Genomic DNA, 26,828 nt, shown 5'->3' with positions numbered 1-26,828 from the left:
GTGAAGGAGGCCTCCCCTCACACTTACTCTTCAGCAATGTGGAAATCATTCAATCCCTAGGATGCATGCAGACTGCATGAAGCCAAGCGAGAGAAGCAGCACCTCTGCTGTTCAAGCTCTCCTGCTCGTGCACTGGGACATGACACAGAAGTAAATACAACTGGAGTTTAAAGCACCAGGGAAGGAGAGGAGAAATTAATTCTCTGTACAGAGATGACTAAAGATCTGCAATCCTACAAGAGGTCTCCTCTTTTTCACTGGACCATGTTGTAAGGGGTTCTTCCCACCCCTCTCCCTCCTCACCAGACTAAGGCTGCCCAGGATATACTACTCCAGCCCTTATTAAAATCAAACTCATCCCCCTAGCACAGATCAACAGCTAAAGAAATTACCTCAGCAATATTCTCAAGTTCCCAGCAGTATCCAACTCAGTTTTTATGACCCATGACTCAGGCACCTCACCAACTGTGTCATGCTGTCTCTTGCATATTTATTAAATATTTATGTTCCAAGAAATGTTAACCTTTTTTTAAAAAAAAAAAAAGTAGTAACATTTACACTTTTACTTCCCAGAGTGCCTCCAGACACTTGGCTAGAATTCAGACTTTGAATTTAGTGCTCTTAATTGTGGGATGTTTTCCTATCAGGCTCCTCTGACTGCCGGCGCCTACCAACTCATACATTTGTCTTTACTTTTTTAGTATTTTTCACACATCTTGTCTTAGCAAAGGTTCAAAAGTTCAGTAGAAATATACTACTTATCTCTCTGTTTGCTGAAAAGTCTTGTGACAGATAATGTCAAGAAATTTAACACAATTATGACAACTAAATTACACAGCACTACATAGATCTTGTAAGGTTCCAGAAAACATTGTAAGTAATTAACTGTTGTTAAGAGGTTTACACTGCCTCACCAACACATACTGAGAAGACCTAAATCTGAACTGCTAATAAGTGCATCAATAAATTTTGTAAGGAATCAGACTGAATTAACACAATGGCAGGATGTCACTTAGTTTGCCTATTACTCTCCTAATTGATAAAGGACAATGAACAGCTGATTCTCTACTAATCTATGCATCCTGGAGGACTTAGTAAAAGATTTTTCCATAGTTCAAGAAGCCTGTTTCTCCCTCTGCCCCATCAACATCTGCCAACAAAGGCACAGAGAGACAATTCTAAAATACCTTTCCTTGGAGAAGATCCAAGTGTGGAGGGAAGCAAGCACAGGGTTACAACCTGTGCTTGGAAGAAGTTATTTTTCTGTCAAGTGGGATGGAATATGCCACTCAGAACAAAGGTATTTTCAGTGTACACAGAAAAGCACACAATGCATGGGAAAATGGAACAGAAAAAAGTAATCCTTATTTAATGGACAAGTTACCTTCACAGATATTTTAAAGTGTTCTTGATTTACAAAAACGACTACGTGAATAAATTTGAAAAAAAAAAAAAGAACAAATGAATAAAATATACTCATAGAGTGGCTGTCTCTACTGGATTATCTTCAGTAAATGTTATTTATATTATATGCAGAAATGAATCCTAGTCAATATTACTTTTCCCTCCTACTTCTTGCAAGGGATCTGTGCAAGGAGATTGAGCAAAGAGGATCACCAAAATAATTCTTAACTAGTAAACATATTCAAGCACCAAAATCAGTAATTCTATATAATCAAATTCTCCATTTTGCATTGGGCTAAAAGAAAGTAACTTCTGTTGACAGAGAATATTTATTTTTAAATTCCAAACTCACATGTGCCCTCCTAGCTCTCTGAAACTCTATGAGCAACAGACTCAGGTTGGTAACAGTTGAGTGGTTTCCAACTTACACTCCTTCAAAAATTACCGTCCGCATGTACAAATGTCCTACTGTTTCCTGGTGATGTAACTGCTTAAATAGGAGCCAACAATACAGGCCAGATAATGACAAGTGTCAGTTAAAATAGAATAAAGGACAAACCAGCCAATTCTCCTAGGATAAATAAAAAATGTTATCTCTTATTGATTAAGCTGGGACAGATTGTGTTTGTTTGTTGCCTTTTTATTTAATGGATTGGGCTTGCATGGCCAGGTCGTGGTAGCAGAGGAGCTACAGGGTGGCTTCTGTGAGAAGCTATGAGAAGTTTCTGCCATGTCTGACAGAGCCAATTCCAGCTGGCTCCAGGATGGGCCCGCCACCGGCCAAGCTGATCCCATCACCCAGGGTGGTGGCATCCCTGGGGAAACATATTTCAAGAAACTGCTTGGAACAACAGCAGCCCCAAGAGGAGCGAGAATATGTGAGAGCAAGAGCTCTGCAGACACCAAGGTGAGTGCAGAAGGAGGGGCAGGAGGTGATGCAGGAGCCAGAGGAGAGATTCCCCTGCCCTGTGGTGAGACCGAGGTGAGGCAGCCGTGCCTGGCAGCCCCTGGAGGGCCACGGGGGAGCAGAGATCCCCACAGCCTCTGGGGGACCCCACCCTGGAGCAGGTGGATTCCCAACAGAGGCTGTAACTTCATGGGGAGATCACACTAGAGCAGGGTCCTGGCAGGATCTGTAGAAAGAGGAGTTCATGCTAGAGCAGTATATCTGACAGAACTTGTTACCTTCTGAGGGACCCATGCTGGAGCAGCCTGTTCCTGAAGGACTGCCCCCCATGGAAGGGACCTGTGCTGGAGCAGTGTGTGAAGAGCTGTGTCCCTGGGAAAGAGTCACACTGAACAAGTCTGTGGAGGGCTGTCTCCTGTGGGAGGGACCCCACAGTGGAGCAGGGGAAGAGTGGGAGGAGGCCTCTCCCTGAGGAGAGACCATGTATGATGAGCTGACCACAGCCCCCATTCCTTGTCTCCCTGTGCTGCTGGGGAGAGGAGGTAGAGAAAACAGGGAGTGAAGCTGAGCCCAGGAAGAAGAGAGGGGTGGGGGGAAGGCATTTGAAGATTCAGTTTTTATTTTGCATTACTCTGCTCTAATTTACTATCAAATCAAACTAATTTTCCCAAGTTGGGCCTGTTATACCCATTACCCTCTCCCTGTCATTATCTCAGTTCATGATTTTTCATTATATTTGCTCTCCCCCTCCTAGCTGAGGAGGGAAGTGATAGAGTGACTTTGGTGGGTACCTGGTGTCCAGACAGGGTCAACCCACAATATAAAATCCAGTCTTTTTACTAGAAAAAACACTGTGATAGTGGGTTTGTGACAACATTTTAAAGTTCCCCAGAAATCTTACAAAGGTAAAGGAAACAAAAAAAAAATCTCACAAAAATATTTTGATTAATTTTAAATTTATTATACTCCCTCCTAGAATAAAAAAACTAAATCATGTTTAGGGACTATGGAGAGACAGATGGATAACGATTTATTTTCACAACAACATGGAAAATCAGTGTCACTGTTTCCCCACTCACTGAAAGAAACTGAAGTTGAACATTAGGTTAAAAGCCTTTTCAGTAGTGCAAATACAAATATTTAGTAAAGTTTTCAATGACTCTTCATACAATTCTCACACAATATCTACAGTCATGAGAAAAGCAGTTTCAAGTATGAGAAAATGACCTTGAGTTACTACTTGATGAGCTACTGAGGAAAAAAATTTCATAAATATAGTGCATTCACCTCAAAAAAAGGAAGCACACACATATTTCCAACACTGACAGAAGCGACCAAGTTTGACTGAAATAAGGAAATACAATGTGAGTACTTAGTACTCACTCAGTAAAACCCACTACCACAGTAAAAATTACCAAATGTCAGAGAAAGATCAAGTGCTAAAGCCAAAAGCATACACACAGTTCTAAAGGGAACAAGAAATAATACTCAAACAAACTGGAAAACATCAAAAACTGCTCAGGGGATATAATACAAGCCATTAAAAAAGACAGCATGTGTATTAGGATGAACTGAAAGACCATCAGTCTCTGAGTTTTGATGATTTTCAAGTCACAGGCAAAAAACATCCTGAAGGAAAGCAATTGTATTGTATGTGAAGTGGTGGAAACAATTATCAGTGGTGCCTGGGCCCTGCAGCTGTAGGATGTGCTACACTCTTATTCACAGTCTTAAACACAAAGGATTAAAGAGACAGGAAAAGACAAAACTCCAGCACCAGGCAGACATCTCTGAGTTAGTAAATTAAGCAATTTGTTCTGTGATCACAAGGACAGCCAGCGTCTGCAGAAACTCTGTTTTAGACTGAAGAGAGTAGCTGGCCTTTCATCTGCAAATTAGGCAGTATTGTGCTGCCACATCTAAAAGGCATTAAGTAGTGCCAAATCTCATTTAAGATGGTTCATCCTTTGCCTTTCTCCATGGAAATGCTATCCAATTTAAGTCACAGTCCTGTGCTTCTAGGACACTACTGTATGTGCACATAGCCAGCTGTTTTTTTAAAGCATCTGAAGAGGGTACTAGAAGTTTCTAATTTTCTCAGGTTGTATGATATGATTTGCTGTCCACCAAAATACAAATTGGAGTATAAAAGAAGGAAGTGTCACCATGCACTCCAGAGGTACACAGTGATAGAAGTTTTTGATCAGCATAAGGAGTCAGTAAGCAGTTTCCTGGATCACACTTCTCCCTCTCCCATTCCTGTACTTCCTCCTACACTTGCAGTGCTCTTAAATAGAGCAGATGCTCCTATGAATCCCACAAGAAGTTGTTAATACAGAGTTAATTATTTGCAACATCTGGTAATAACAATACTCATTTGAAGTCAGCAGCTGCTGGCAGAGGTCAGATGACAAAGGCATTGGCCTCTGCATTATATCAGCTGCTTCTGCCCTGCTTCTTCAGTGGGTGAGATGAGTCCTGCTTAAGCAACAGCCTTGCTCTGACAGTGTCTATGGAAATAGTAATTCACTCTAAAACTCTGATACAATTTTACCAACAATTTTTTTCTCCTATTTTTTCCTCTCAGTTTTCTTTTCTGGTTAGAAAACCAGGAGGATTAGGCAGAAAATCTGCCCAAAAGATCTCCTCAGGAGCAGGAAACTCTTCCTCCACATATTTTGAACACGTGTCTATCTCTCTATGTCTGTTAATTTTTCTACTTGCAGCCCTCCATGCTCTCACTGGCTGACACCCCCACATGTTGCTGTTTATCCAGCACCAGTGTTTGGAAACAGGCACCTACTCGCTTCCTTTCATTATTCAGACAGTCTGACACCCTGCCTACCACTTGCCTCAGGATTCTATGCTGAGGATTATTCAGTTTTTAGTCTGTTATAAATTTCCTGCCATGTCTCACAGAATGCCAAACCCTAGTAAAAAGACACTGTAGGTATGATGCCCATCGGTTGACCTGGGAAAGATTTTGTTTTAAATCTCCCAACTAGACAGGACCTTGAAATGCCCTCAAAGACCTTGCATATTTCTGTAAGCTCCTTTCACTACTCAAGGACTCCAAAATATCATAAACTAGCACCCATTTACATTCATGAAAATCTGTCCTGAAAGCAGAACTAGACACAGGAGCCCAGATTGTAGGTAGGACCATCCTTTGATGAGAACAGATCTGAGCCAGACTTTGGGAACAGATTTGGTTCACAGGAAAGTTCTGCTGTCATGCAGATTCAAAATGCCATCTCTGATCTCCCAGGACTGGAGAAAGAGCAGAGTCCAGCTGTCAGAGGGCAGTGCAGATCCAGATCACTGTGCAGTAGCATCACACACTATTTGATGTGCTTTTGCACCCCCAGGGAACTGGCAGAACAAACTGTAGGATCCCATAGACTACAAAGTCAGGTTTCTTTTCTTATCTTCTCTCTTTCTGTGGTGCCTTGGAGAAAGGTAAGACCAAACACAGCATACAGTGCTGAAAAGGTCCAGCTCCTTTTGAGGAAGATGTTCTTAGAAGCATAATCCCAGCTAAACCTTCACAGTAACAGCCTCGTGTACATGCATACAGACACACAAACACCACAGTTGCAGCCACTGAATTGGTGGCAGGAAATTCCTAGAGAAGACAGGTAGATCTGTGCTGAGAAACAAAATTGAATGCTTCTGAGCATGTATTTTGGGTCCTAAATCTCTCTCATTCAAAACCTTTGTCTACTCTGCACTTCAGTCATTTCAATAGTTCAAGAAAATATCTAATAAGAAGTATCAAGAGATGTATCAAGTCAGGAGTATTTCAGAATATGTTGAAATGCCTTCACCAATTTGTACTGTACAGAAACCTTCATATGCATAAAATTAAAAATGCTTCCCTCTGTCACACACACTCCTTAGTTCACAATGGAAATACGAAACACCAAAGCTCCCATCTGCTTTTACAGTGCTAGACCCTAAAATATTGTACATAGCTTAGAAAGGTCTTTAAATCTTCCATTAACAAGACCTTAATGAAAAGTAATCTGTATAATGAGACCAACAAAATTACATACAAAAATCCTATTGGGTTTTGTTATTTGGTTTTCCATCAAAGCCATATTCTATCATCATATTCTATCTTATGAATGTTCTGAGACTAGCATTTTGATTATATATGCAGTCTACATAACCAAAAAAGTTAAGTGTATTTTTCATCTAAAATATGTACATTTAATGTTGAATCTTTCAAAAACAACATGAGTTCATACTTCAAAGCAAAAAAAAAGTGACAGACTTTTTCCTCTTCTTTGATAGAATATTATGAAAATTCAAGCAAAATGAAAAAGATATAGCTATCATCACTTTTTACCTGGGCTTTTATAGAATGTGTCAAACAACTTTAAAAAAAAGAGAAACATTAAATCTACGCTAAATGTCACAAAGAGTCTTGCTGCTCTAACAGGAGTGTTGGGAGGTGGGTTACTTCTTGTTTATTTTTCAGAAATAGCTTATTCCATTGAAAATACTGTCTTCTTTTCACTCTATAAACTAACAAAAGGCCTAGGGTTATATATTTAAGTATTAGCCCCCTTTAGGAAAGACACCTACAAATACATTGATGCACAACCAAATTCTCCTCACAAATAACAGAACTTGCATTAAGTTTATGTATATAAAAATTTGAGTTTTATATAAAAGGCAAATTAACTTTATGCATAGAAAAGCAGGAGAACAGATCTGATAGACACTGAGCAAACAGAAGTACTGCTACAGAATTGATTGAAAAAGGTGAAAACACATTAAAGCTAAAAATGTTACCTTAGAAGAACTTCATACAGAAATTAATTCAAACTTAGGGCACTTTATAAAAACACAACTGAAGTACAATAGCAACCAAGAAGCAAAGTGTTTTATGAATCTCTTAAAATTTCTGCATATGATTGTACCAACTTTTGTTTCAGACATCGTGAAGCACTAGCAGATTTCTTCAGCCAATATAAAAACAAAACAAAATTTGTGTGCTAACTTACCTGCTTTGTATACATGATACTTGAACACAGAATATTCAGTTTGTTTTTGGATCTAGGTTACTTAGAAGTCAGGCCGACAGGTGCCTAAAGGAAGCACTGAAGTCAAAACTGTATTTGAGAACCTATGTGTACATGAGTAGTTTTCCAAATATGTGGGGCATGCAGAAATCCCACTAAAGCCAAAGAGCTTAATATATTTAAACAAAAACATGGACATATAAATAAGACACACTCCTTTCAGCACTGACATGCTGGTTCTGGCCTTACTGTGCATATAAGGTATATTCCCTTCCATTTCCAGTTTGGACCAGTGTGACCAGTTTCAACATAAAAAGGTAAACTGAATGAGATCCTGAGATTTAAAAGCAGATCACAGTTAACCATTTGATTGTGGATACAATTGTCACTAAGGTAATAGAAATTTCATAACCCCTCAGATTAAACACAAAATTCACCCACAGGAAAAAGCACATGTGTTTTGGATGGGATAATAATTTCCAACATTTTATAAAATTCCTTTCTCTCTTAATCAAAAAATACAGCTGAGAACTGCCTTGACTCACAGTGAATAGACATACAAAGGCATATTTTAAACCACAGGAAGTCATCATAAGAGGTTTTACTGTCAAAAGGAAAAAGGAGATATAAGGTCTGGGGGGAAAAAAGGGTTTTTTTTAAGAATGCATGGTACAAAGTTTAGGTTCCAAGGTTCATAAAATATTACAAAGGTCACAATCAGTAATATATTTTAAAATTTGATGTGAAGTTCCCAGATTTGAGTACGGAATGTTACTCTTCACTTTCTCTATGAGCAGATAAAAACCTCCAGACTTCTAGACATGCTGGCATTGTGTTCAGATAATAAAGGTAATCTCAAGAAGGGTGAGTATTTTTCTACCAAAAGCCTTCAAAACTCCAAATTACACAAGAATTAGTCTATGATAGGAGTCCAGTGGGGTTTGTTGTCCTTTATTTACTTTGCTAATATGCATGAACTCACTAATAAACACCTTTCCTCAACCCTGCTACTACCATAACAGTGAAATGACATAGGCATAATTTCCTACCTTTAGGAAAAGCAAGATAAACAGAATAGTCATAAAACTTTTTATCCAGAAATGACTACATTTTAAAATTACTTTAAAATTCAAAGATGTATTTTTATGAAACAAAGTATTTTAAGATACCCTGTTAATCTGCCCTTCATTTAATTTACATACGTCTTGAGGTCTCCTAAATTAAAACAATGAAGTGGAGTCAATGATAGGATACTGTTTTAGATGATTATTTAATGATTAGTAGATCTTAACTCTGGACCTCTTTCTTATTAGAAGTGTTCTTATGAAGCTCATTACCAAGCTTACTTTAGGCAGTTAAGAAAATGAAGAGTCATCACTGGCATTGAGCGAAATTTTCATGTGGTAAAGGACATCTTTGAGCCTTTCCACACCTCTCAGTTGTATTGAATTTATTCTGGAGATGATACACTACACATACTTCCTTTAAAGCACATTAAATACTAGTAAAAAAGGTAAAACTAGATGCTTACAGAAAACATAGCAAGCACTTCTCTGACTGTCATATGCTGTTAGCTACCAGTTTTTATGCCTTTTGGTCATTGTTACTCTATGACACTCCTTATCCTGGCTACAACATCCTCAGGGCCCACTGAGCATCTGACAACCTTTTCTAACTAAAAGTTGCTAAATTTTGAGCAATGAATAGCTAATGTACCAAACTGCATTTAGGACACTCCAAATACTTGTTATGTCATTCCAGCAGCATCTGTTACTCCTCTGCATCTTCTGATGGTTTCCTGTTTTTTTTCAAACCACTATTTCCAGGTGTGCTGGGTGAGAAGAGCACAGACCTTCTGAAAACAGATGGTTTGACAGAGATTGCATATTTTTGGGAAACTCACCTTCAGTGGGAACTCACATCTCATTCTGAAAAATGTTAAGTGTAAAATGTTTCAGGAGGATCTCAAAAGATGAAAAATATCCTAGGCAGCATATTTTATTCAAAACACTTAGAGTTAACACAAAATACAACAAAAACACCAGGATCTTATGAAATTTAAATAATATGCTCTCAAGTTCACCACACAGCTGTAGAGAAAAGTTATAAGCTAAAAAGAGTAGAAACACTTCAATTTGGCAGTAGGACCAGAGCAGGAAGCCCTCTGCAACCAGGCAGGAGTGCTCTGTATCAGAGAGATCTGTGGCTGCCTCCATGGCTGATTGTGTCTGATTTGCCTTTAGAGCACACCAACAGCATTGCCAATTACAGAAATAGTTTTTGAAATATGAATATGGGTGCTCTGAAAACTGGACTGAGACCAATAACTCATTTGGTTGTTAATGTTCTTCAGCCAGTAAAACCAAGACTGCATTTAAACCAGTATCCTAAGAGAGAATAATACCATTTCCTCACTTCCTACCTCATCAGCCACCTAATGCTTCCCAAAGCACTAAACATTTTCAAGTGCAAATATTGCTATACCTCCAACTGTTGCTATGCAACACTAGGTCTTATATTTCCTAGAAACATGATGAAAATTGGACTCCTGATCCTTATCTTCACTACTATTACTCACCACCATATCATACACGATTTGTATTAATACTCATTGAGGAAACCAGGTTATAGTCCTCAACAACTTACTTACAGAATCCAGGCTCTACTCCAATGTATTTTCACCCCTCATTTAATATTTGATTCTTTTTTGAACATGACCTGCCCTGCAATTTTAAGAGAAACCACCTGAGCTCTTCATTCAGCTATATTATAGTCATTTTGCTTCAGAATTACTCCCACAACGGTACCAGGCATGTCTTAGGGATAATTGTGTTTTATGGTTGTAAAAGCTAGTACTGCTGGAATGCAAGAGGAGTAAGAGTACAGTGCACACACAAGGTTCATAATGAAGCCCTTCTCATACCCGCAGGAGAAGGAATCCCACCCCGCAAACAATCCCACACAAGCAGCTCATCTTCAGGTGTTCTGGACAATAAATCACCACATCAATCAGCACAACTTTCAGAACGATAACTTTCTTTCAGAAGAACAGCAAGAGGTTTTTTTTTTCTTCCTGAGGCAAATTATTTTCTCCTCTGTAGCCGTACAGACGTGTTTAGCGCCACTTCCGAGTAATCAGCTCTACCAGACAGATGGTACATTTTTTGAATCAAGTGACATGGGCCATTTATTTCACCCCAAATTGGGACAATTCATTTTGATAAGAATTTAATTCACAGTTAATACAGATTGTTGGCATCTGGTTTTATATGAATTGATTGCACAGAGAAATCAGGTCAAGATCAGCTCTGGGTAAGAAGACTGACAGATCTAATGGTGAACTCATGTCACTGCACATCAGCATGAAATTTAGCTAACCAGAGTTTGACTGTGTCCCAGCAAAAAAAGACAATGTGTTATGTTTGCCCACACCAATGCATTCAAGAAAACATGTAGAAAAAAGGAGAAGACTGGTAAATGCTTTGACATTTCACTTGGGTAGGCATATCAGCAGCAGAGTCCTTTTCACCAGGTCATACAGCCATGTTTCTTGGTATTTGGGCTTCACAGTGTCTCACTTAAGAAGAGAGTAGTCAACAAGGACTAATGACAAGACAGATACAGCTTCACATAAAGTACACATTTAAAAAAAAAAACAAAAAACATTTTAGTGTTGGAGATTCAATTTATCAAAATATAATCAATAAACAGGATCATTGAAAGTTCTGAGAACAGCACAACATTTGCATTGTATTTATGGTAATTTCCAAAGCAATTTTCAGCAAATCGGTCCACCCAGTTTCTCTCTCTCTAGATTTCCTAGGTGAGTGCTAATTACTTTGTCATATTAGAAAGCTTGCAAGTGAAGCTGTCTTTGGGGGGAAAATCAACTCAGTTCATGTTAAAACTGCAGATAGGTTTTGAGAATATGAACAAAATTATGACCGGATCTCAAAATATTTACTTTCAGATTTGGCATGTGCAGAGTGCAAGACTACAAATCTGATATATGGAACATATATTTGTCTATCTTTTGCAGAATAATACATTTGATATATATTCTACTTTCTATTTACATTATTGTATAGCATCTAGACTAGACCATTTGAAAGCAGAGTTATCTAATTACAGAGTTATCTAATACAAAATGGACATTTTTCCTGCACACCTCAACTTTTTTCTGACAGTTTTTCTAGAGTCACAACCACAATGAGAATAACAAAAATGTTTTCCCACCAATGAGAAAAATCAGTTCACCATTTAGCAGTTTCATCTTTTAAAGTTCTTTATTCACTGAAAATTAAGGGAGTCAGGTCCCCAGCTTACAAAATCAGCACGTTCATGCTGTTCATTGATTTTAAACAGTGCTCCCAAGCCTAAGCACTGGAAAAAAATACCATGACACAAGAAAAAGGTGGGGTTTAGCAAAGGAAGTTCAGAGGGGTTTTTATTCAATCTTCACATATTCACTTTTTCCAGTAATGACAAAGCAAGGAATTACTGGCACTTGTGGAACTAATGCTGCATCTCCCACAATCACAAGACTTGGAGGTGAAACTGCAGATAGCAACACAAACAACTGGGTAAAATCTCAGCAGCTACCAGAACTCAACCAAAGCATTTCAATACCCCCATCACAGCCAGCAGCCAATAACCAGCTGCAGGTGACACCAGACTCCTTTCTGGCTCTGTGAGCCCTTCACACAGCTTTAAGTGGGCTCCACCGCCACCTCCCCCTCCACAGGTGCCAAGGGATGGTTCATGGCTCAAGTTTCTTTGAGCAGAAGAGAAGGAAGATACACATCCTTTCTAATGCATCAGAGAAGGTCAAGAAGGGGAAGAAAGGAAAGAACAAAACCAGGAAAATAGAAGGCCTGCAATGTTTGTCGTCTTCATTCAAACACTGCAATATGCAGAACACTTAGAGGTCAAAAAATTCCAAAATTCCTGCAGACTGAGACTGAGTCTTCATTTCCACTGAAATCTGGGTTTGCCTGAAGCAGTCACTCAGCTTCAGCAGACAAAATAAAGTGGGCCAAGAAAATTCTGTTCTTTCTGGTGATCTTCACTTCTTTGGATTTTTTACTTTAATGTGGAAATAGGAATTTTTGTATAGCTCAAGGTATTTTTTTTTTGCACAGATAGCACCAATCAGAACATTTTGGGTTTTTAAAAATAAGACATGAATACAACCTTTTCAAAGAAAAGCAGTAAAATAGGCAAATGGCATTGCAAAATTGTCTTTTTGAACTAGTATTGGGAGAAAAAGTGTTTTAAACTATTGTTAACTACCAAATTTAAGTTCTGTTTGACAGTAGGCAACAGAACCTAAACCTGAACTTTTGTACCAACTGAGGAAACAGTGGTGGTTTTTACATGGAAATTATTAGGAGTTTGGAGTTCCTACCAGACATTTGGAACACAGACTACATCGTCACCTAGTATATTATGACTAGAGAAGGATCCTCCTTACACTCAGCCTCACTTCATACAGGTTCTGTTTTGAAGCAAATTACTCTGTACTGTACTTTGAAGGACATGGCAGTGAACCTTCATTACTAATGTCAAATTTAGCAAACTATTGTGACATTTCAGACATAAAAGTTATTAATTCTTGTATGTGATAGTTTTATAGTAAAAGAGCAAGTAGCCACTAACAAATTCTGGCATTTGATCAAAGTAAAACTTGTAACCCTCCAAAATATTTTAAAATATGTAAGTATACAGTAAAGGCAGCAAATAATCTCATCAAAAATGAAAACTGATGTACAGCTCTGACAGCATAAATCTTCAAGGTAAAACTGCGTAAGAGAAAGATGGAGGGGGGTGTCACATTTTATTTCAGGAATCTCCCGGTAACCTTTCAGCAGCTACAACAAAAAGATAAGGCCCGTTCTATTCCACCTTCTCTAGAAGTCTGTGAATACCACTGAAGGCCTCTAGTGATTTGTGCAACTGGTAGTTATTCCATCATGCTAGTTAGCCTGGAAAATGCTTCCAAAGTGTGCTATATCCTTCTGCAGGGCACAGCACTAAATCAGTCCTCAAATCAAGCCCTCAGCAAAACAGAGCTACTATTTCATGGAGGTTAAGTCTGGGAAGGACTACCCAAACACCTAATCCCAACTCCTGCATTGCATGAAACATTACATTTCTCCTTCAATCCCACTTCAAGCCCAATGGCTCTTTAAGACCTGCCAGAAAATGTTTGTCCCACATGTGGAACACCTGTATTACAATACAGAACTGATGGTGTAACGCGATGGAGAACTGACAACCTGTGACCTGAGTTCCAGCTCATGGATGAGTACCATGATTTGAGCATACCTGATTTGCAGAAGAGAAGGACATTCCTTCTAAAGTCCCAGCCTTACGACCACATGGGTAAGGAATGTAGTATCTTCACAAAAACACAGAGTGCTCTATACAGCCTCCAAGCTTTGACTTCCACAGAGCATCTCTGCTGCTGAGCACTTTGGTGCCAGACAGAAACCCAACCCAAAGATATTTGGCCAACAACACATCACTTGCACTAAATCTTGGCTTAGGCATGGGAATCCAGGTGCACATGGCACTCACAAAGCAGAGCCAAGAGGGTGTAAGCACATTTGTGGAAACACAAGCAGTTCTGTTTTCTCTGTGGCCCATCAGAGAAGAGGAAGATGTGCAGAGGCTCAGATCACAGCCCACAGGGTAAATCACTTCTCCTGAAAGGAGTGCCACAACTACCAAGACCACAGAGCCTTAGCAAGCCTAGCACTGCTTGCAAGAAAAGGCCACAAATGGTGAATTCAGAACTAAGCAGCCACAAATGCAGATAAAAATGTTTATTCTAAGAGACTGCATCTCTAATATTTGTGTGCTATTTATGTTGAACCCCAGTGGAAAACCGGAAAAAGAAAGTCTGTATTAGGAAAAACTTATCTAAATAAATAGTAAAATTGTGGATATTTCTAGAAGTACTTTTATGGACTCACCTAAGAATTCATTGCAATTTAAACCAGATTAAATCTATAAAGTTAAACAACCCTAAAGAGCACGATTCTTCAGGGATTATATAACAATTATTTACTGACATTTAGTACTCCTGTTTAGAAAAGTGAAGAAAGAGCAAAAAGAAAAAAGGGGGAGAAAAGAGAAAGAAAAAAAAAAAAACACAAAAAAACCTAATTAAATAAGGAGTGCATACAGCTTTGCTTCATGAAGTTTGAATGGTAATCCATCCACTGCTTTTCTTAGTCAGAATAAACTTGTTTTTTCCTTCAGACTGTTCTCGCATTTCTCTCATGTTTCACACAGTATTACAGTGACCATTACTGTAACCAGCACTTTTGCTAGATGAAAGAGCAATACAGGATTCTACCACTGGGAATATAATAGACTAAAATATTAGAAAAAAACCCAACTGCAGCAAAATGAAGCCAACAAAAAGACCCCCAACACCCTTTCAATTGCTAAGCATCATTCTTTGTTTCCTGCCTTAGGTGTTGCTCACATCCCTCTGAACATCCTGCCCTCTCCATTTACCTTCCTTCAATTGACAGAGCAATTTTGCACAATTTGACTATACAGGATCTTCTTGTTTCTGCTTATTCACTCTCCTCATTTTCTGGGGCTCCTGGAGAGAAACCAAACGTGCCAAAGCATTGTTTTCTCTGAATACTGTTCTTTCTCTGTGTTTGCCAACTTCCCCAGCATAGCAAACATGTAGTGTTATGACTACTGAGCACTTTATTATTTGCTATATTATAACAAAGAATAGTGCCATGAAACATTCTTGCCCTCAGGTTTGTATTCACAGCTCCTGTGCCTGTGTCCCTCTCTCATTCTTTTTTCTGAATTGCAGCTGGACAAAGGAAGAAAGGTAACAGCTTTGTATTTCTAAGAGAAATGAACGTACCCAGCAGGCTCCTAGGATCTAAATCATAAACTGGCTGGGAAAGAACAAGCAGATAGTAGCATGAACATTTCTTATGTGTCTTTACCTTGGGACAAGCAGAGGCAACCCTTACTGTGCCAGGATGCTTATATGCTGTTACAGGAGGAGTAAGCAAACCTCCTTTCTCCATTCCCACTTCTCTGAACAGCGCTAGAAGTGCCTTGTGGTTCCTGACAATGAAAAGAAAGGGTATTCAGAAACATCAGCCATGTCTGCCCTGCAGCCTAAAGCTGAGTTTTGTCGAAGTCTGGTGGGTGACCACGATTCCTCCTGGTGGCAGCTGCTAGGTGGCAGCACAGCAGTGTCCCCACCATGCAGCAGGTGCCACAGGCTGAGCCCCACTCCAGGAAAGCCCCAGCACCTCCCTCCATTCCGAACACAGCTGAGCAGTGCCCCAGCTGCCCCCTCAAACAGAAGGGCTTCGTTCTCCTAAATGCTTCCACACAGAGCACACACACATCCCCTCTCCTGCCCATTTCTGTATATGAGTCCTTATACCCCCATCTTGTGGGCTTGAACTGTTCCAACAGTATTTTAGTGCCAATGGGGGAGGGTAGCAAATGAGGAGAAATAAGATATCCCACCCATCTCTGAGGGGATGTACAGGGGCACTCTATTGTCAGCTTTTGCAGGCCAGGTCGTTTTTGATAGAAAGAATTTCTGACTTTACAAGGTCTTACAAAGGAAAAATAAATATTCCCTAAAATATTTTTAAAACACTTCAGCAATAAAAAAGTTCTTCAAATTGTATTCCAGAACTTTCCTTGTACTTTTAAATTAGTTGTAAATGAAAGTGCTTTGAATTTTATACTGCAGTTAACCAACAGTATTCCTGAGGTTAACAAAAATTCTCTTTGCTGCCAATGTACAAAAAAAATTCTAACTGCTTGTTCTCAGAATAAAACTGGTACAAGCTAAGTATGTGACAGACAACTAGACTATAAAAAACCCCACCATACCCTCTCACCCTGTCATTCCCAAGCTAGAGTAGCCAGTTTGTGACAATTAGCACATTGTGCATAGCACAGTTCATCTGGCCCTTCACGGGGCTGCCAGACAAACTCTGGGTGGCTGTTTGCATTAGTGCTTATCAACAGTGCTGACAAGAGATGCTGGGTGTCAGCAAACACCTTCTAAAACATGCAGGAGTTTGGCTGCTGTTTCTACCTGTCAGCCACTTCTCAGTGAGCCCTTATCAGGAGGAAGAGCACTTAATCACAGCTTTCCAACAGCTAATATTAAAGGAGAAGACAGAATGACTTCTGGCAAGTTAAAGTCAGCTGAATTTATCACCCTTTCCCTCATGGCCTCACTGTTTCCCAGACCAGTGTGGGATAGTTTTAATCCTCTGCTGTAAAATAACCACAGGGTTTTTTCTCCCTTTTCAGTTGCCTTTTCCATGAAAGGCTGGGGCTTAGCAAAGAATAAGCCTGCAGAATTTTAGCTTGCTAATGCAGAATCTCGTTCCTCAATCCATAATTTAACTTACACTGAATACATACTACAAAGGTATCCCTACACAACAAATTAAAGATATAAAATTTCTAAGCAGCACCACATTCTGAAAAATATTTACCATATTATTTACTTAGTAGCTAAAAATTGTTTTTTATGCATCAGAGATCCCTTAACACAGATATATATATTTATATATACTTAAATATAAATAAGTATATATAGATAATGCATAATAAGATCTCAAGAAAATGTGATAGATATATGATAGATAGATAGATAGATAGATAGATAGATAGATAGATAGATAGATAGATAAGGATCTATAATACAACATCTTATGGAGAAATTAAATGAGAGATGAGGTCCTTCAGGGGCTGTGGTCCTCAGACGTGATGCCTTAACAGATTTTCAAATGGTCTCAATTTTCTCCTTTTAAGAAAGGGGGGGGGGGAAAAACATACATCAAACATACATCTAAATGTGACCTAGAACTCCTTTTCCTTCAAAAACTTCACAGAAAATTATGACAGAAAAACTGCCTATGAATTTCTACTTCTTCCTTCCTTTACTACTCCAAGACTAAAATCTTCCCTCCAAACCTCATTCTTCAACTAATATTTTCAAGAAATTACTGCATCAACTGCCTAACAAACGCACTCTTGAGAGGTGTGAATGACAACAGCCAGGGAGCTGGGTTCGTACTCTGATATATCAGTCTGACAAAGAAGATTCTGAGACATGCACAGAATTGTAAAATCAATTTTTTCTCTTGAATCCATTAGCAGACCTGAATAAAACAGTTCTGACAAACAGAGCACATTCTGACTGACCACAGAATAATTCAACATTGGAATGCGATCTGGAGGGACTCCCGGAGCTGTATGGAAAATAAACATCTTACAGCAAGGTTTGCACTGGCTTGACAGAAAACTAGTGGTAAATTTTCAAATCACAGTACCCACAGGATCTGGATTCTGTAGCTTCACTTCTCAGCATAAGCACTGCCATAGCATACCAGAGTTGTGACAAAAGGATCAGGGTGCACATCTGGAAAGTGGGGCTGTGGCAGCTCCACACATCCTCCCTCCCTGGGGCTCATCTGCATCCCATAGCAGCCCTGTGGGCTCTGCCCTCGTACCCTGCAGTCCCCTCCACTGCCAACAGCAGCTTGCTGTGATTTGTTAGCAGAGAAGTCGAAGCAGAGGGAGGAAGCTGTTCTATTCTGGCAGAAATCAAGCTTTTCTGATTATCTTGTCCTCACAAACCCAACACATCTGAGGCTAGTGCTGCAGCAGTGATGACTAACCTGGACAGCTGCAACATTTCTGCTTATTCAAAAATAACCAAAAAATTGCCATGAGAAAGACCACAGCAGATCAATACATGCAAGCATCCCAAAGAGGAGCAAGATTAGTTTTAAATTGGGCTAAACACTTAAACAAAAACAAATATGAAATAATAAAACAAACAATAAGGAAAACAAAGTATATGTTAACATACTCATGCCACACTGTACCTCAACACTACACCCAGTGCTCTTCAATTTTTATTTGGTAGCTGTGGCATATAGAAAGCAGTGCACACAAGTTCAGGAACCCTTCAAGTTGGCATTTCAAAAAAACAAAAGGAAAACCCTAAGTTTATACTTTCCCTTTGACACAAAACAAGGTGTATCACTGTAGGACATGCTGCAGCAGGAACTGGTGTGGGTTTCAGCTGGAAAATGAAGACCCAGAAATTCAGGTCTGTGTGTCAAGTCCCAACACAGGCAGAAGAGAGTGGACAGCTGGGCCCCACTCCAGTCAGAGGAGGTGACTGTGCTCCAGATGGCTGCATGGCCCATGACATTTCACTCCTTTACAAGACTGTAGCTAACAGGAGCTGCAGGAAAAAGGGGCATTGTCTTGTGCTTTTGGCTATCAAACTTAAGAGCTATGCAGAACATCATAGAATGGCTTGGATTGGGAGGGACCTTAAAGATCATTTTGTTCCAAACCCTCTCCCAAGAGCAGGAACATCTTCCACTAGAGCAGATTGCTGCTCCATGGATACAATTTCTACCCATCATTAAGGGATCCTAAGCACACATCCTGATCCTTGTGGAGTATGCTCTGGAGTACCAAGTGCTCCAGGATAGGGACTGCCCTTTCCCCTTACCTTTCTTTGGGGCTCTGCATCAGAATATACACACCCTGCTAAACAAGGGGTGGGACAGGGGGTCTCTCGTTCCAGGCAGTGCTCAGTGGTCTCAACAAACAAAACCAACCAGTACCACTGTTCCACAAAACTCCTACTGGTGCCAAAGGATGTACCTTCAGTACAGCATCAGGGGAGACTCTCCAGCCACAGCTTCACAAAGTTTCCCAAGGTGAGATGGCACAGTTCAAATTCTGCTGTAAGGAAGAGATTAGATTTGAAATTTGATTTCTTCCTTCTACTATTTTACTTATCAAGATAAGGACAATTCATTCTGTGGGTCACTGAAATGTAATGACAAGCATTATAAGGAATTATTTTTAAAGCACATTGATACAATAGCCACAGAACTGTATCAGCAGTGCAAGAAAAGCCCACACACCAATATTCACCTCTTTATTCATGTATTTTAGTGAAACTAAAAGCTCACATACTTTCAGGTTCCTGTAAGTATAATGTGCAATACATAGAGGATGAAGATTGCAGGAGATATGACTGTTCTCAGGTCCCTGAGCATAATAAAAAGACTGATGGCTCTGGAAGAAGCATTACTGGGTATGCAATACTATTTCAAGGTTTTTCACATCTTCTGATGAAGATAATTTGGTTAAATAGCCAGGAGAGAAAGTTATCAGGTTGGTCAGTTGTATTGTTTTCTTTGGGACAGTTTGAAAGGTATTTTCTGTGCCCATTTTTTTTTTTTTTTAACTCATGCTGCACATATGCAAGAAACAGAACAAGACTAAAAGGAAGTACTATCATAAGAGATGTGGAGAAGGACAATGGCTCCCTCCAACCAAACAACATATTCATCAAGCATGCAAAAGATTTTTGTTTGGCTTTTCTTCTATTTGCATGGCAAATGCTGCCTCTCTGGCATAAAACTCATCCCAAGAGACTACACACAGCCTTCCCAGCTTTCTGCTTCAGTCAACAGCACTGCACTGCATAAAGGAGACTCTCACCCAAAGACTCCACATGATGCTACCGACTTTGCTGTTCATGATCATCTTCCTGCTTTTTGAGACAAAGAGATAGCAATTGTGGCATCTTGACTTCAGATTTCTAACCTGTTTTTAAACACAAGACCAAAGACTAGGCCTAAAATAGTTAGTGATTCTCCTACAATAAATGTGGATGTGTTGAACTTCTACTGTATTTTTCAACGGAGAGAATTTCCCACTATGTACTATTGAAAAAACAGCTAGCTATCAATGAAGAGGCTACAATAACTCCAGAGAGCATTTCTGATGCCTGAGAGCAGGCTCAATGTGATTTTGAGCAGACAGTCACTACAGAAATTATTTTAATAATAATTAAATTTAATGTGCTGGACTACTGAGCTCCAAACCTCATGCAAGACGCACAGACAGCCCCTAGGAATTTCAATTATCAGTGGCACACATGCAAGCAACACTGAGTTTACTTATCTATTGCAGCCAGTCAGTTTGATGAAGCTGATTAAATAAGTCAGGGATTCCTAGAGAGAATGAATCCTGAATGAAGTTATACAGCCACAGCTTCATCTAGCTAAAATGCAAGTTAGAGTAATAGGCAGAAACAAGCCTCTAGCAAGTTTGAGAATGATTTTTTTGTCGTCATTCAAAGTACCATTAAATGATGGAGAGCTGGCATTATTTATTAGTTGGGTTGTTAATTTAAGAATCTTGCTGGAGAGCACCCAAAAGACCAAATGCTTGTACATAAACATAGCACTGAAGTAGAGTTTTATTTTGAAGGAGGTTCTTGCAATGCTAATCCATGATTTCCACTTAGAATTAAATTCCTTCTATGCAGAAACCCTTGTTATTAACATGCACAAAGTGCACTTAAGTTGCTCATAAAATACCTGTTAGGAAATTATACCTTTCAGAAGAAGAGCATACAAGCTGTGCTGGAAGAGAAGTTCCTGATTTTTCACTCTGAAGATCACTATTGTGCAAGGCAGAATTAGCAAAGGTATTCATGGCTGTGAAGCATTCCACCAAGATGAACAGTTCCCAGTGCAGTTTTTCCCCTGTTCTCACAATGCACATTTCTCACCCTGTCTGCCAGAATTCAGATCTGTTTTAGTTACAAGACCATCTGCTTTTTGAAAGGCTTTTTTTTTTTCCTTTTTTTTTCCTGGATGACAGATGGATGAGGTTCAAATTCTTGTTGTAAACCAGCAATGAAATTTTACAATTCATTGTCTCTGCTGCTTACTGTCTTGCATTAATTACTTGAAAGGAAGAACTCTCATGGGGAGAGACAGTTTTCCAAATGCATAGAATTTTTAAACCAAAATAAGCATATAAAATAAATTTCTGATGCTTTAACTACAAATAGCCTAGCTTCAGGTTTGTAACCTAGTTCTGTAATCCTGTATTGGCTCAGGTTTCTCTTTCATGTCCTAGAATAAAGGGATGTGGAAGCAGAGGGAGTACTTTAAGGAGCTATCTACAGTGTTATAAGCATCATATTTTTCCCTCCAGAGTCTCCCAATATCATCTGGCTTTTTCAAAGTCTTAGTTCTTCAAGTCTGATGTTTGCAGAAGAGACTCACTTTTAAAAGTTCCCAAAAAACACCAAAACAATCGACTTCTACCCCTTAATATTAAAGGAATAAAAACATTGAAGGTTGGTAAATGGATATATGGGTTTGGTTAAAATCTTACATGTCTAAAAAAAAAAACCTCTCCATTTTTATCTCCCATTTAATAACATTTTGCAGTGACAAGCTTGGAACAGCAAACAAACCTCCAGGATACCATTAAAATGTAGTAAGAGTCCTCACTAATACCATGCTGGCAAGTCTGGCAAGCCTTGATCTTCAAGCCATAAATCTACTAGCCACCATCTCCCTGGTACATACCCCAGGAGAAGGGAAGAGTCAGGAAGTGCATTAACCACACAGGATTTGGGGGGCCCCGTTTCTGACCTCAGCCGTATTGGATTTGTGCCCTGGCTCCAAATCAGTATCACGATGTTGCCCTCAGACTCAGCACTGCTTTGCTCACTGCCCCATGGTCAGGGACTGGGATTAACCACCAGCCCCTGCCAGGCATGCACATACCCCAAACGGGATGCATGCCTGGATCCAGGAGAGCTTCAGGCAGAGTCCCATGTTGGCTACTCCACTCCAACAATGGCCGTAATCTGTGCATGAACAGGGCACAAAGGAGAGGGGAGCCAAAGAACAAATAATCAAGCAAAATACTAAATAATCCTCTAGTTCACATCCCTGGGTTATGCCCCAGAACCATTCCACCTGTGAAAATGGTGAACTACGTGTCATGTTCACATTAATTTCTCAACAGTAAATGAGTGGCGCCCGTAGAGCTGCTCGGGCCTCACTGCGCTCCAGCCGCGCAAACACGCGCTGCTGGGAAGGGTCACGTCCGGATCCCAAACCAGGCACAAACTCCACAGAAAAATCCAGCCCAGATCAACAACATTTGGAATCTCTGTCCTTTATTATTCGTTCACTATGGCTCCTTTGTAGGCTTCAGTCTTGGTTTCAATGAGCGACTGTTTCGAGAAAAAGAGAAATTCTAAGAAGCAGGGGAAGCATGACAGCAGATACAGAAGTGAAAAAATATCTAACAAGTGTTTTGCTCCAGTTACTTCTTGATTTCACAGAAAAATCAAAAGCAGATGCTTTATTTACTGTTCCCATAGTACTGTTTACTGTGCCTTCATCTATTTCCTTTTGGAAGTTATTCCCATTTTTCCCCTCTCATTTACTAATAAAAGAAATGAAAGACACAAATAGTATAGACATGGAAAAGAAACAGACAGATGAGACATTTTTCATGATGTTAAAAATAATTTGCAATACAAAGTCCCTACTAACCATGTTCTCTGAGAGTAAATAGCATAATTACTCATCACAAGTACAGTCTAGACACTTCCAAGCCTTCTAGAACTAGCAGGTTTGTGGGGTTTTCAGTCTTTTAAAAAACCCAACCTAAACCCAAGAAAGTACATTTTGTTTACACAAGTACTTTCCAGCACTGCTGTGATGACTGTTCAACATTCACATCCACTCTGGAGCTATGACCATACTCCATGCATTCTTTTTAAATCTTGATCATTTTAACAGAAAATGAATATACCAGAAGGAATCTCTGTATTGAGGACCTTTATCCTGAAGTCTTATTGGATCCAAAGTAGTCAGGACTATATATTAGAGGGGTAATTAATTCAAAATTAAGATAGCAATAAAAACGGTACAGAGAAAAGCATTTGAACATCACTTACAAACCTGACTGCTGTAACATTTTCCCCATGGTAGGTCTCATCATCAAAATTCCAGCACTGATATTTTTTTTTTTCCCCTCAAATGCTGGGATAGGCCAAAGGGTAATTTTTAAACAACCCAGTGCAAGATGTTACTGACTGATACCTGCTGCATTTTACAACCTTTGCTTGTGCATCACACTACTCCACAACGTGCTCCCTTGAACCTGGGTAGCACTGACAGCCCTGCATTCTGCTCCTTGCACCACACCAGATATTTTCAAGAAAAAGGTTAATAAATAATTTCTGCCTCCCTTAACACTCAAAGCAAGATAATCTCTTGGTACTTCAGCAACAGCTCAGTTCTTGGCAGAAACTGGATGGGAGACTCCCAGTGTTCAGCAGTGAATAAGTGATGCTACTGCCCTCTCCTAGACTGTGGCCAGCAATCAGAAAAACAGCAGGAGCTTCATAGCATGCCCCTAGACCCTCTTGAAAACTAAAAAGCTGTAGGAATACTTCAGCCCCAGAGTTAGGTGGAAGGTTAGCAGTAGGAAAACAACCAAACAGAAAATTCAGAGAGAAAGTGGTGTGTTGACAGAAAACCAGGAGGGAGGTTTGAGGGAGAATTTAAGGCTTTTCCAACAGTAAACACTCTGCAGAGGAGTGCTGGGAGTGCAGGCTGGGATGTTTCCTGAAAATGGTGATAGATAAGAAAGGGACAAAACACCTTCAGGAGAAAATACAGAAGTGAGAGGTTGGTCCCAGGTTCAAGCTACTGACACAAAATGTTACTGGATATGAGACCTCATCCAGATTTAGGCAGGAGGCCCTGTACATCACAACAGACTCACACCAAGGTCAGCTTTGCAGGAATAACAAACACCAGCTAATCATTAACTGGTGAAAATTGAGCAAATAAAACTTCCTCACAGAAGCAATGGGAGACCTCTCTACCCCAATACCCCCATGTTCAGGCCTCTTGTCTTACGTTAATGGAAGTGACTTCAGCTTCAGACTAGGATCCAACATGTTTCCCTAATCACACTTCCCACTGCTAAAAATGCACATTCTTCTACAGTTCTCACTGCAAAACTACCTACCCATCTCAAGTTCACAAGGGTCCAAAATCTTGTGAATACCACAGGATTCCCTATTCAAGAGGAAACATCCTTCTTGAAAGCAGTAATCAGATAGGGTCCAAGACACCTTCGCAGCTCATGAGGAACAAAGATGAAGAAATCAAGCAGTTCCGCAAGATAGCACCTCAGGGGAGGGATGGCTATATTAAAAAACATTTTTCTCCACCTCAGAAGGTCCTGTAAATCCTCTTCAACAGAGCAAGGGAAAGAAAGAAAAAACCACCTTCTCAGCTCTTGATGGTGGGAATCCACACCCAGCTGGGTGAGGACTCAGCTTCTCAGGCTACAGCTAGGGTCTGTTTTTATTCTCATATGCAGACGTGTCTGCCATGAAAATGGGGAAGGATTCATTGCCTAAGGAGAAGCACAGTGCCCTGGGGCTCACCATGAGGGATCATACATTTCCTGTGCTAACACTGCCCAAGTCATGCCCATGGCAATTCTATGCCCAGCCTCCCTGGTCACTGTGATGGTAGGTAGCTTCCTTGTTGACATCTCAGTGGAAGACAGAGCATTTCTACAGCCTGGGGAGGAAAGGGTGGAACTGAAGTCTCAAAGAGCAGAAAAATTTAAGTCTCCAATTAAAACAGACAGCTTTATGATTACACCATAAATGTACTAGGGCAGTGCTGAGGGCTAGAGAACTGAGGCTACAGTGAGTGGTAAGTGAATCTGCTCCAGCATGAAAAAATAAGGAGGAACATGAGGCCTCTTTATCATAGTTCTCTTCAGTGTGTCAAGATCCAGGACCTACTGAGAACTACATCTTGAAGCACAGAAGAAGGTGAAAAGAGTCTCATAGTACTTTTTTTTTTACAAGCCATCTGCCTCTATTAAGATGTTTCACTATTCAGAATATTTTGCAGAATTTATTTTATATAGATAGACATTTGTAAAAAGTTGCAGAGATAAGGAAATGCTCTCAGTGCCAAGTCTCTTGAGTTGCCAGGTATGAGAACAAATCCAGACTGATGAAGTAAAGATGCTCACACATATATGTACTTTGTAAAATATTTTTTTAAAAAACAAGGTAGAGCTTAAAATATCAGGAAATTGGGCATTTGTTCAGGATGCAGGTTCCCCCTATACAATTCAAGCACCTCACAAGAACATCTGTGACATAAGTATCCCATCACAGGATGGGCAAAGGTTACAGTTATCCCAGAAAGAAAGGAAGGAAATTAATAAAAAGGAGGAAAGGGCTGATAAAGAAGTGCCATAAACTAGGATGTTTCCTTTGATTTCCAAAGAGAGGTGAAAGCAGAACAGAAATGCAGAAACCACACAAGCCAGAGACACAAAAGAACAAGTAGAGAAAACAGTCCTGAGAACAACACACTGGCAAAGGCAAAAATCTGTAAAGAAAAAGAATTCTGACTCATTTAAATGAAAGTCAAAATTGTTTATCAGGTACATCTGTTTTGCTTTTGCACACAAGCACAGGAAAGACACGGTGCAAATACCTTAGGCACACTATCAAGGAAAGTCAATTTCCAACTTGGGCACAGGAAATACAAACACCCAACAAATATATATGCAGAGATAAGGACTCAGGAAGAAAACTTGAAGCAAAAGATACCAGGAGCACACACACACACACTCCCTACCACACTCAGAAAAAACCACAAATTTAAAAGCAGAAGTGAAGAGGAAAACACCCTTTGAAGATGCGAGTTTGGTAAGTGATGAGCATGTAATGCAGCTAGCCAAATACATGCAGTGAATATTCATAGCAGCAGGAAAGTACCAATAAATAACCATAAAGAATCACAAGATTCCCTTTAACCCCATCATTTTTATAGATCAAGAACAAGCCCAGGAGTGGTGCCAAGGAGGGAGAGGTATAGCAGTGCCAGGTTGATGAAGCTCAAGCTGCTCAACAGCTTTCAACTCCAGCTAGCCCAGCTACTGCAGCTGCTCCCTTTCAGCTCTAGAATCACTGCACTGTGCTGGAGCTAAACTCCAGCTCACTCCTGAGAATCCACACTAGTTCAGCTCAGGCTGGGAAACTTCAGTGTGCTGTAGCTCTGCCCCACCACATAAACCATTCCCATTTTGAAATTAGGTTGCCTAAAACAAACCTATTTCATCTGGTATAACCAAACTGGTCAAAATCAGTTACTTTCAAAAACAAGAGTCAACCCACAGTGAATGCCAGTCATGCCTGTCATGTGTGAATCAACTGACCTCCAAAAAAGCTACTACTGCAAAGTGTTCTCACCATTAAAAATAAACATAAGGCAAATTTCTACTGAACTACGTCCACCCTCTTCCAAATAAAATTAATGAAGTGGATGATCAACTGTGGAAAGAGTTTAAATAAAACCTGAAAAAGTATTTCCTTAAAGCAGATGCAAAAGGTTGTAGTGTCACTAACCAGACATAGAGGGAAAGGCTGAGACACCACCTTCACAGACTCCACTTCAAACCTTTGCTATCTCCCAGCTTTGGCTGGAAGCAAAATCCCAAAGGGGAAGTAATTTTCAAGTACTAAACCTACTTTAAAAAAATACTTCTGGTTCAAAAAAGAT

The 26,828-nt window shown here is 39.8% G+C and overlaps 1 protein-coding gene across 29 annotated transcripts in view; it reads right to left on the bottom strand.

The window, feature by feature from the left end:
• Nucleotides 1-26,828, bottom strand: part of KIAA1217 (KIAA1217 ortholog) — a 361,365-nt gene that overhangs the window by 311,117 nt on the left and 23,420 nt on the right. For 8 of the 29 annotated variants that reach the window (XM_086860959.1, XM_086860982.1, XM_086861012.1 and 5 more), the window contains exon 3: nt 15,327-15,450. The exons of the other annotated variants lie outside the window; for them this stretch is intronic. The gene's annotated coding sequence lies outside the window, so the exon portion shown is untranslated. The remainder of the gene's footprint in view (nt 1-15,326; nt 15,451-26,828) is intronic. 29 annotated transcript variants of the gene reach the window in all.

The sequence above is a fragment of the Cyanistes caeruleus genome, chromosome 1 (genome assembly GCF_971803275.1).
Source record: "Cyanistes caeruleus chromosome 1, bCyaCae1.hap1.1, whole genome shotgun sequence".
Classification (NCBI taxonomy): domain Eukaryota; kingdom Metazoa; phylum Chordata; class Aves; order Passeriformes; family Paridae; genus Cyanistes; species Cyanistes caeruleus.
The sequence above is the reverse complement of the archived record's forward strand: the minus strand, read 5'-3'. Positions and strand labels throughout refer to the sequence as shown.